Here is a 13,186-nt window from a genome sequence, read left to right as displayed (position 1 = left end):
GTTAGTGCAAGTAGATGTTGCATATGATCATGTAAAAGTTAGAGAAAGAGTGAAAGTGGATATTGCAGATTGGTGTTAGAAGGTTTCTTGGTTGCACGTGGAAGTAGTAGAGGATACTTTAGGAGTATTTGGTGGAGGTGGTCAGTTTGTGGTGGGTTGGATCTCATGAAGGAGAAGAGGAGATGAGAGAGTCTTTGGCATAGGAAGATGACATGTATGGTGGATGTAAATCCACGAGGGAAGAGAAGAGTGGTAAGAAGAGTTGTGGGAGGATGATGATTGTTGTTCCAATGAGATTTTGGAAGAGGAGGAAAAAGAAGTGATTTTGTGTACCTAACACAATGATGGAGTTGACGAAAGGTTGTTTACAACCTGAAAGGATAATACTATTATTTAACTCTATCTTGTGAGTTCTACTCAAATTATTTTTCCTACCAATGTTTCTAGTGTAGGAGCACATGGGCAGACAAGCAATTGACACCACCAAAAAAAATTGTCAGTTTGTTTTCTGAGTTTTGTTTTGGTTCTCTTCATTCAATTTTGTAGAGTTTCCTTCTTATAATTGGAGGTTGGGAAAAGACACTTATGTATTGAAATTCTCAACTCAACATTTATCCATCCACTTCAAATGATGTTATCCAATGAATGTTCGACATCCTCTTACAGTTGTTATCTATAAAATCCATATACCGAGTTTAAGAGGGTGAAGTCCCCAAGCATCATCACCGCCCATTGGAACAAAGCATATACATCCCTCAAATCATAAATATTTTCATCAGATGTGTAATCACAACTGCCCTGGTAGACGTGTATGCAAATTGTTGAAGCATAAAAAAATCATTTTAGTAACATAGATCATTGGGAAGCAATGTCAATTTGAGTTTTTTGGCATGGAGTAATTCCCAACCATTTTGTATTGCTTCTTTACGACCTCTTACATTTACTATATCTTGTCACAAGAGTCTAGAGATTATTTAAGATTATGAACCAAGTGTATTTGATGGAGAGACTTTAGTAATTGTTGAAACAAGTCTTTATTCCAATATGCCTCCAAAACTATCAATTCACAACATATGAGGGATCTCACAAGTTTGTAATTAAATAAAAAAACAAGCAATGCAATGATGGAAATATTCATGGAGATGAAGTATTGACTTCTGCAGACTATGTTGCCATGAGAGAATTTTCAAATATTTTTGTTGCTTTATCAACATATCCATATTAGGTGATTCAAGCACGTGTACAACAATGACCGAATTTTGAGAATGTGTTAAAATATAGAGATAATTATCATGCATTGAGGGAAAAATTAAGATTTGAAGGGATATGTGGATTGTACAAATGCAATTACTAGGTGTTTAAAATAACTAATGAAATTCCATTTGTTTTGGTGAATGGAAAGAAACAATGTGAATGGTCACCAAGGTAAAGACAAAGAGATGTTATTATCTTGCAAAAGAAAATGATTCAATCAACCTCCCAATTGAGTTGCCAAAGAAAGTGAACCAAGGGAAAATCAAAAGAGGAATATAATGGTTAGATTCAAATCAAATAAGCATAAAACATATAATCAAATGCAATAAAAACAATTATACCTTCATTTGAAGCTCTCTTGTCCTCCGATTGAGCCTTTGATGAAGTAGAGAAGTTCCCTATCTCCACTTGATTGGATTGGCTCTAAGATGGGATGTGGATTGCTCTCCAAGATTGCACAACAAAGAGAGATGGAGTGGATGATGAATTCTCAAAGGATGGATATGGATGCCATGGATGCTAAGTGGATGTTTGGCTATAGTGGCGATGCTCTTGATGGATTGCTAAAGCTATGTGGACAACACAAGATTGCACAAATTGGAGATGTGAAATGAAGGGGAGGAGACCCCAATTTAAAGATATGAAGGGAGATGAATGGACAGTAAAGATTGAAGATGAATCAAGGGTGGAGATTGAAGGAGAGGGAGCACATGGACTGAGAGGACATGGTGTGGAGACCAAGAGATTTTCCATAAAGGCATTTCTTGTCTCCACACTCCACAATGTACGTGGGGAAGATATCCCAAGTACATTGGGAAGACAAGAAGAAATTAAAAATTCCTTGGGGGATGAACAATAGAATTAAAAATTCTCAAATAATGAAGTGCATGGGAAAAGGAAATAGGAAAAGGAATTTAAAATTCTTTGGGAAGACGAGAGACATGGGAGAGTGCGAGATTTTGAAATTATAGAAATGATTGAATTATGTGCATTTAAGGTTGGGAGGTGAGGAGGGGACAAGTGGACTTAGCCATTTATGGCTATTGGTTGACTTGGTGGCTAATCATGGAGATTAGCCACTAGCAAATGTTTAAAGGGGTGATTAGGTGAGATAATAGAAGATTTCAAGACAAGTGGGATTTGTAGGAGGATTTGACAAGAGGAGAGAGAATGAGTGGAGGAATTAAAAATAATGATAATGAGGCTTCTAGAAGAATTAATTAGGCTAATGAAGAATTAGGAAGAGTGATTTGTAGGAATCACATGACTAAGTTAATTAATTGTCATTAATTAGCTCAAAGGGAATTTAGAAGAATTAATTAATTTTGAGGACTTTATAAGAAATAGAGAATAATCAATTATCAAACTATAGTTGCTAAATTAATTTAATTTAATTTAATTAATTATGAGAAGAATAAAGGTAACATAATTAAATCAATTAATTACGTAGAAGGATAAAATTAATTAAATATTTAATTTAATTAATTTTGGACGTCTACAGAAATGATATGAAAAGGCTTTAAAATATGAATCAATGTAAAGCTAGAAGGGTAATGCGATATAAAGAAAGAGTGTAGCATCACTTGGGGAGAGTCAGGGAAGTGCATATGGATGTGTGGTGAGTTGCAAGCAGCTAAGGGAAAGAGGATACCCTTCCCATCGCTTAATTTGTGGGTTGTAGTTAAAGAGAAGAGAAAGAGTGGTTGTGTAGGCATATTGGCCTCAAATGTTTGTGGATGCGTAGGAGCTTAGGCCAACATGCGACTTTGGTTTCATTACAAATTATATAGCTTTTCTATATGGGTTATTTAATATATAACATGAAATTGAGCTTGTGTCTGATTTGTTCTTAGTTTGAAGTCATAGACACTTAAAAATAATTGTTTTTAATTATTTTTAATTCCTCACATAATTAATTAATTAATTATGTTAATTCAAATTCTCCTCAATATTAATTAAATATAATTGATATTGTCACTATAGCATGTGACTAGTTTACTTAATAAATCAATCCCTTTCTTTATTCTTCTAAAAGATTAAATCCTCACAAATCTTCCTCTTGGCTAATTAATTTCATTTAATTAGCTAACCTACATCATTCCTACAAATCATCTTCTTAATTCATCATTAACCTAATAAATTCTTCTAAAAACTCCCTAAACTCACTTAACCTTATTCTTCTAATTTTTAATTCCCTCCACTCATTCTCTCTCCTAGTCAAATCCTCCTACAAATCCTAATCCCACCTAACATTTCCTCTAATCCCCCTCCTAATGAGTTGCTTATGGCTAATCATCATGATTAGCCACGAAGTCAACTCCTTGTCCCTTCCATCCAACCACTAGCTTTTAATGCTCTTTTCCTAGGTGAATGTGAGATCTTCAAAATCTCACAATCCTCTAGGCATCTCCTCTCCCAAGGAATTTTTAATTCCTTCTTATTCCTCCAATCCCCATGATTATCCCTTTTTGGAGAATTTTAAATTCCTCCTCCCCATTCTTCAAGGAATGCCACATCCCTTGCTCCTCTCAAGGCACATTGGGAAGTCTTCCCAATGCACTTTTCTCTTCTCAAGGTACCTTGGGAAGTCTTCCCAATGTACCTTGAGGAGTGTGGAGACAAGAAATGCCTTCAAGGCATATCTCTTGGTCTCCACACCCTCTCTTGGGCCTTGTGTGAGCTCACAAGCAATCCTAGCCCTTCATCTTGAATCCATCCTAGCCATCCATTCTTCCTCTCCTCTTCCTATAAATTGAGGACTCCATCCTTCCATTCTTCATCTCCAAGTTCAGTAATCTTATGCTGCCCTTTTGAGCCTAGAAAAATCATTTTAGCATCCTTATCATGTCAAAATCATCCTACATCCACACTTAATCATCTCATTTCCATAATCTTCCAAATCCATTCCATTTGTGCACAACATTGGAGAGCCATCCACATCAAGCAAACAAGAGGAGCACATCAAGTGGAGCATCACCCAAGGGCGCCTTCACTTCATCAAGCTCCATCCAAAGGAGAAGGTAAAAGGATTGTGTGAGGTATATACATTTTCATTATTCATGTTTTCATGCATTTCAAATTATGTCTTTGATTTCATAGACTTCCATGTTTGATTTGCATGCTTATTAAATAATCCACCTCACCAGTCTTTTATCATCTTCAGAAGTAGGCATGATTAATGTGAAAGAGGGAAGCTATAGAAAACTCCATTAGTAGAAGTGTTTGTAGAATTGCAGACTGAATAAAAATCTGTGTAGTAATCTTATTCTATGATGATGAAATATGTTTGAAAGCAAAGAGTTTCTACTATTGTTTTAGTCTCTGTGAATTGAAGAGTAGAGGGAAGGTCCATCTTGCATCAATATATATATATATATATATATATATATATATATATATATTATGCATATACATGTATATGTATGTATGTATGTATGCATGTATATGTGTATGTGTATGTGTATGTATATGTATGTATGTATGTATATATGTATGTGTATATATGTATATGTATATGTATATGTGCATATATATGTATGTATATATGTATGTATGTATGTACATATATATATACATATACATATACATATACATATATGTATATGAATGTATGTATGTATGTATGTACATATACATATACATATACATATACATGGGTGAACCCACAACAGTGAGTTACACTTTTTTGTCAACTTTGACACTGCAATATTCATTTTCAGAAAAAACTTCAGATTCAGATACCTATTACTACTAAACCGTAAGGAATTTGTAGATGATGTGAACTAGTGATTTGTGTCATTTTGTATGTAGATTCTAAAAATATTTTTTTGATAATTTTTGGAATCAATTTTCTTTCATTTTTCTATCTCCCTGGAAAACTAGTTTTTTTTTCCAAAAAACAACATTTTTAAAGAGTGATACACTCTATGTAGCATAACTTTTTTTCTATAATAGATATGAATGTGATTATTTTGAATTTGATTTTGTAACATGCATATCTAGTGTTTTCAATTGGTTTTGTAATATTAACTTCAATATTTCATATTTTATTAAGATTTCAAGTCGAGTTAACTGTAATTTTGACATATGTCTATTTGATATTACATAACTTGTTGTATATATAACGAAAATCATTTTTTTTTTTTTGTAAAGAGGACTTCAATACCTAGTGCGTAATATTTTTCAGAATTTTTTTTCACTTGTTTACTCTTTTTCCATAAGTGTTGAACTCAGAAGTTGATGTTTGGTGTGAAACCTATGTTCAGTTAACCTAAAAAAAAATCTTAATAAACTCAATATATATTAAAATAATAATCATTGGAAAGCTCGCTTTGAGTACTACTATCATGCATTTGGGTTTGTCAAAATTCATCCATTTGAGCCCCCAATTTGAGCTTCGAAGGCAAAAAATTTGCAAAAACCAGGAGAGTTTGGGGGGGAGACCGGAGATCTCTAGCAAGTGGGTTGGATAGAACATATGTTCTATCGAAAGGGGTTCTATCGAACCCCAAACCCATGTTCTATCAAACCCCTTTGAGCAATTGTTTTTTAAATGGCCATGATCCTTTTAAAAAACCATTCAAAAGGGGGTTCGATCAAATCGGTTTTTGGGTTCGATTGAACATGGCATTCAATCAAAAGTGGTAGAAATTATGTTTTGGACAAACGAGTGCAATTTATTTGTCCAAAAAAGTGTAATCCACTATTGCGGGTTCACCCAAATATATATATACGTATATGTATATGTATAGCACATGTATACATATACACACACACACACATACACACACACACAAATATATATATATATATATATATATATATATATATATACACACACACACGTGTATATACATGTATATGCACATGTATATCATGTATATACATATATATGTGTGTATGTAGTTGTAAAAGGGGAAATTTGATTTGGCAATTTGCAACATAGGAGGGAGAAATCACCAGATAAATTTTCACTTGGGAAACCTTTACATTCAAAAGAGGGAAGGGAATCCACTAGATTCAGTCACAAATCAAATAAGGACTGAATACTGAATGAATTATATTGATTTTTGTGGGTTTTCCTCTCTTTTGTAAGTTGAAATGTTGAAATAGGATAAAGTGCTAAAAAATGAAGATAAAACTGAGAAAACAGTGAGCTACAAATGTGGGATTGACCCGAGCACTTATAATTTAGCAGTGTAAGAAAATTTGGATTTGACCCTAAAAAAAGCTTCTAAAAAGCCAGGACCAAGAGGTGGCACCACAGTCCTTCGAACTTTTCGCGTGTCGAAAAGGGTTGATTTGTCTCTCTGAATGGAGCTTATTCTAAAGAGTACAACTCTGTACATATTTCCTACACACAAAAAGAAGGGGAAAAAGGTTGGGAATAGGGGTTTGCCTAAGTCAAACCCCGGTTTGGAATCAACCTTGAATGAAATATTGCAAATGCTTGAAATAAATGATGGGAAGGTATACCTCAAATCTACAATGAATGATGACGATGCTTTGCTTCTTGAATGTAATCACATATGTTGTATGAAAATGACATGAACATGACAAAAACCTAATCACACACACATGCTTGCAAATGAATGATGTAATGTTGCTCCACAATGGATAGATGAAGAATATGTAGCCTTGAAGACCTCTAGAAATGCTTGATGATGAATGCTTCAATTATTGAATGCTTGATAGTAGTTCACCTTATGTTCACCTATCTCCTTGCCTTATTCGCCTTACTGCCTTCTTTTTTTAAATGAGAGGGGAATACCTCCTTATATACTTGCTTGTCATCAATTATGTTAATTTTCGAACATAGGCTGACATAGAGCAAAGTTTACTGCTCAAATTTGAGATGGGACAAGGGGTTCAAATTAGGGCCTAGCTAAGGAGGACCATGGTGTGGCACTATGGTCCCAGTGAGGACGAAGGCACCACGCCTTGGTCCTACCTCATATTTGGGCAAGGGTTAAGGTGCTATGCAAGGTGAAATGATATAATATGAACCTTGTTTCATGGTACACACATAAATGAGTCCATATCAAGCATGAAGATGAGAACACTAAAGTGAGGACCCCAAATGTGGTCAAAATTATAAAGAGTGCAATTTTAGGACGCTACAGTAGTATATGTACATGTATATGATATCCATATATACATGTATATACACACACGATATTCTAAACTATAAAATATACTATATAAAAGAATGTAATAAATCCAACATTCCTCACTTGTTTTGTACTCACTTTAGCCTTGCCATTAGGTAGTCATGTTGGTGTTATCTCCTCTACTCTTTGTCGATTCAACTCTTATGGTCTAGACCCAACTTAATTTTTATTTGTTTCCCCACCTTGGTTAGAATCATAATTTTGTCTTTTAGAAATAAATGGTATGCAATCTCACCCACTTTATTTAAATTCCCCTTTTCACACTTCTTGAGTTGACTCCCACCCAAGAATTGATTGTTTCCTATCAAATTGCAAACAAATATATTCAAACTTGGATGCCATATTTAAAGATAAGTCAAAGGGCATTAAATCAACACATCTCACAAGCTTCCAAAACATCCAATCATCATTGTTGATAACATTTAGAGCATTCTACTATAGCACTAATGAGTTCTACATTGAACATCTTGTATATCACACGTCTTCAAATATTCATACATTGTGCAAAATAAACAATAAGAGTTTTGACTAAATCACACAAAGTATCTAATTTCAATCATAACACCACATACTTAAAACAAGATCTTCTTTAACAACACCAAGACTTAAAAAGGTCTTCTTTAACACCACCTTGATCCCAATTCAAGTAGCACAACGAAGACAAAGTTTTAGAGGTAGACCACCATTATAAAGAAAAGTAGACAAGTCCCATTCACAATTATTGTTATTATCAAATTGTACTTAATATAACATATTTGAACTTTTATGAATGAAGCAATTAAAGAATATCCCATCACCCTTACAATTATACTTTTCATTAGTTCATACCAAAGACATGACACTATTGCATTCATTGAATTCTATTATTTAATTAGTTTAACCAATAAATGCATATAAACTCTATAGTCTAAATTTAATTTTTATTTTAAATGATTGTAAAAACACATTTTCTCTATTCTCATGGTTTATGTAAGTGTAAAATTCAATTTGTCACAAAAAAATATACATTATTATGCATGGAGTAGGTAAAACATTTATTGCTAGAATACACACTATTATGCATAGAGCAGGTCCACCATTTATTGCTAGTTAAAGTTTTTGTTTAATTGCCAGTTGGGAAATTCATCGACAAACAATAAATATAATATATGCATCCGTCCAACAATTTGATTTTATAATCGTGAATATAAGATTCATTATTTTACCAGTAATATTCTAGAAAACTAGTATTATTTCGTCATATATGGTTGTCTTGCTTCTTGATTATGAAGGTTTTTATTTTAGTCAACCAAATCTTAATAAATCCTCCACTACTCTTCTCGCTTTTCTAGAGTGGTCGGTTAGAGTGAGACTTGCCTTCTATTTGACTATAATACTATTTAACTATTCTAAATATATTTAATATTATTTTATTAATTAATAATAATATTTTTTCCATCAATTATTCTTTAGCACCTCTCTTAAACTTCTAATAATACAAGAAAAATTAACAATATTAATATATATTTTAAGTATTATTTTTTAAGCAATATTATTATATTTGTATTTGTCATTGTATTTAATCTTATTTTTTTAATCATATTTGTTACTTCACTTTCTCTTTTATTATTTTGAAAGTTTCAACCATTTCATATTTCTTATTTAAAAGGAGCATGACTCACATCTTATTAAAGTTTCTTTTGTGATAGATGGTACATTGAAAACATTTGTTTTTGCATATCAAACAATTATTTTTAGTGAAAATTTTCAAATTTCAAATTTCAAATAAAAGCAATTTTTCATTCTTATATTTTTAATTTTTTTATTAACGTGAAATTTTTTAAATTTAAAATAAAAGCTAGATTTTTCATTCTTATATTTTTTTATTTTTTCATTAACGCAGTCAGATTCCTACAGTTCACCACTTGTTATCAATGTAGAATGTGTTATGTTGAATGACACAAATTTAATTTATTTTATTTTAGCACTAATTCAAATAAAGGATAGCAACTTTTATGTATTTCTGCTTCCCTCCATGTGTTTATATTAAATTAAGTACAATCTAAACCTAAACCTTAGCTAAGGCTTAGCAAGATTTCTTATTAGGGTTTGCGGGCTTTTCTTCTTCTTTGGTATGGTAGTTTTTGTTTCAGAGGATCAGTTTTTGTTGGATTGTTGAGTGGTAGATTGCATCACAAGGAGCAAGCAAAAACATGCATAACGCTCAGAAGATGTAGCGCGGTAGCTTCCCAAATGACAAAGAGTGTACAGGTTTGCTTGCCTTACTTTTATGTGCGGCGAGGATGTAGATTTCTGTGTGAATTCATATTTTCGGATTTGAGCCGAAGGATATTCAATGCACTTATGATATATAAGTTGTATTCCACATGGAAAACCAGAGGCGGAGCAATGCTGACACGTTGTGTCAGCCATAATCCAATTGGAATCCTGGGTTGTAATTTGCCAATGAAAAGATACGAAATGAGTCTATAACAGTGATTAGCTATCTTAAGTTCGCAGTCTTTTTGGGGGTTTCGTGGGATTTTATTTACTTTTGTTTTTTCATCTCTTCTCACATGAAAAAGCTAAGGTCTTCATAAATGTTTGATGCAGAGGATTGGCGGTAAAATTTTGTTCAAAAAACCGCTGGATTGAACAGTGATTAAAGCAGCAATTTTGTGTTTTGAATTGAAAGAGGGTTTCTAATTGAACAGTGCCATAATCAGTAATTTGTGGCTTAAAGTGAAAATCGGTATAATCGAGCTTTTTAGGGGCGAAAGTTGCTCCAGAGGGTTTATAACCAGGACTTCATAGTATCTCCATTTACAGTTGAATGATGCTTACTTTGCTAGATGTTGTAAGAAGGGCAGCCGCAGAAGAGGTAGAGGATGCCTCAAAATGTTTTCTCACTCCAAATGGCGATGCAATTCTTCATAGTCTCTTCGAAGTAAAGACCACAGCCACAGTCACAGATACATATAAATATTTGAGGAGACTTTCCACCTGGAAAACTTATGATAATGACGAACGGCTAATCAATGCAGAATCAGAGACGTTGAGTAATCTTCACTCTACAACCCGGCTAATTTAACCCCACAAACGTTCTTTGCTCTCATAAACCCCTTTCTTAACATGGTGTAGGAGTAGGTCGAAGTTAAAAGCAATAAGTCGGAGAACAGCCTTAACTTGCTGGAGAAGATGGGGTCTTATCTGGGGCGGGAACTTGTTAAGGAAATGGTTAGAATTTGTACGTAGCTGAGTTTTTGGAGGCCCTTGAAGCTCCTCCTTGGGCTATACTTACCCACCAGCTTGTGTCTACATATCCACCTGGTTGAGAAACTGAAGGAAGCAAAACGGAGTGACATGCTGTGTCTTATGCTGGAAAGTATGACTGATATTCAGCCACCCGATTTGTTGCTCATTTTAAATTATTTTCTCTGCCCTTCAAAAGATGATAACACCATTAGCTCCTTCCGAAGGGAACGGAAGCAGTAAGCTTTGAAGGCAATGGAGATGAACGAATACAGAAAGCACGATTTTGCTTTTCAGCAGACTGCTCTGCTCGTAGCCACTGCTTTTGACAGGTTTTCAATCACTGATTTCCGTTTCCATTTTGTGGTATCAGCATTTGTTGATGAGAATGCATTGGGATGGGTTATTGGGTGGATTGACAGCAGGGAGGTTTAAAAGCTGGTCAGGCACCTATCAAAATGGTTGGCAGTGTACTCATCTTGCCACTTGACAGGACCTTTGGAATTTCCGGCAGCTAATGTTTCCAGGTGGGTGCCTTCCTTGGTTTCAGTGATGCAGTGGGTTAGTGTTGTTTTGGATGAGAGCTTCTTGACTCTGTTACTGGGCATTGAATTTCATGATGAATTCAAGTCAGCAGAAGAGACAGTTAAGCATATGGTTGAAGTTACTAACGGGTGCTTCTTCTTTAGCAAGTATTGTGGAGCTTCTGAGGTGAAGGCCAAACTTCCCAACGTTAACATTAATTACACTAATTTAAGTATGTTACCAGTTCATCTCAATATTCCCTGTTTTTAGAGCATTTTCTTCTCTGAGATTATCTCCTGTTACAAAATTCCAATTCATTACAGCAGTTTTGTTGGACTGCGATTGGCTTTTGACAATATTAATATAAATTAGGTTTTTTTTGTAGCAAAATTTGAGAAGGAAAAAAGGTGCAAAGCAACTTGCTGTGACAAATTTGCTTCAAGAAAAGTTAAAATAGACAACCTAGAAGTTTTTCTAATGAGCGTTTAGCTTGGCTAGTTACCTCAATATAGACAAGATGCTTTTACTTTTAAGTAATCGGTTTTCCCATCGTAAATTGAATTGGATGATTGTGAAGTTGAAATACATCACTATGATTTATAGAAGTTTTCATTTTCATTCTTGGAGTTTGTTGCTAATCAAGTTTATTTCGATGTGGAAGGTAGGTGTGTTGATATGACATCAATTTTGCATTAGTTGATGCAGAAAGGTAATACTTTCTATTTAGTCTTATTTTAACATGATTTCTTTTGTTAATGATACTTCTATCTCTTATACTGCAATTTTGCTGCACTGCATCTTCACCACTGCCTAGAACAGAGACAATGGTTATTGGACTTCCAATTGATGAGAAGCTAAACCTGGGCATGGGCAGAATGAATTTCTGTGAAAATGAAAGGAATGTGACAGAAGGATCAAGATGGGCAGATTTTTGGCATTGTTATTACATAGAGATTGCAGAGTGTCTTATGATCCATACTGGAAATTTATTCTAAATGGGCAAGTGAAATTTTGCCCTACATTTCTATTTATAGTTGAATATTTTGTCATCTATTTTCATTGAATCACCTATGTGCAATGAGAAAAAGTGTAAACAGAAGAGGCTGAACAGTTTTGTAACTAGTCCGGTTTAAAGGCAAAGAAGTAGAAAACTATCTTTATTTATAATTATTATGACCATTACTTTTATTCCAATTCAACTTTAACTATTGGTTTGTTGCTGTAGACAGATTTCAATTCATGTTTGATCATTTTTCAAAATTCATTTTAATTCTGGACACCTTTCCTAATGTTGTACAGTTCATAATAGGCACGTTCCTTGTTTTGTGGGCACTTCTGTCAAATACAAATCATGTCAATTAATTGATTAGGTCTGATCTAAAGTGGAAAGCAATCTATATTTATAATTATTATGACTATTACTTTGGTTCCAATTCAACTTTTACTATTGGTTTGTTGCTGTAGAGAGACATTAATTTATGTTTGATTGTTTTACATGAAAGGGATGGAGCCCCCATCGTCAGAGCTTTAGTCCTCCTTATCGGATTGTAGATTAATACCACTGAGTCATATTTGTAGGGAAACTGGGATTGGGGAGTAACTGCAGGAGTTGATGCACTGCAGGAGTCACCGAAACAGATTTATTATCCTTAAAAGTTCGATGAATTTACCATGATTACACCAAACAAAATGCTCATCTGGAGAGCCATGCTTTTTTATCCACTTTTCGAGACTAATCTCCTTTGCACCTGGAGATTTACTTGTGGTGCATCCAGAGACTTTTGGTCATTCTTGTTACATTGGAAGCATCCGAGGGTTAGACCTTCATAATTTAAAAATTGAGTGCAGGTTCGAAAAGAGGAGTGAGTTGCACAGATTGATGCACTGGTTCTTAAATGTCAATCAAGGGGCCAATCCTAGTGAATCTGGTTGAAGGAGCTACTGACTCAAAATACAACTTCACAGAGGACCCCCCTGATCGATCAGATTTCTGATAAGAACTGTGT

General features: G+C 34.1%; 1 pseudogene; it reads left to right on the top strand.

The window, feature by feature from the left end:
* The first annotated feature begins 10,236 nt into the window (after nucleotides 1-10,236).
* Nucleotides 10,237-12,219, top strand: LOC131066488 (uncharacterized; annotated as a pseudogene).
* The last annotated feature ends 967 nt before the right edge of the window (nucleotides 12,220-13,186 follow it).

This window comes from Cryptomeria japonica, chromosome 8 (assembly GCF_030272615.1).
Source record: "Cryptomeria japonica chromosome 8, Sugi_1.0, whole genome shotgun sequence".
Classification (NCBI taxonomy): domain Eukaryota; kingdom Viridiplantae; phylum Streptophyta; class Pinopsida; order Cupressales; family Cupressaceae; genus Cryptomeria; species Cryptomeria japonica.
This window is presented reverse-complemented; position numbering and strand designations above follow the sequence as displayed.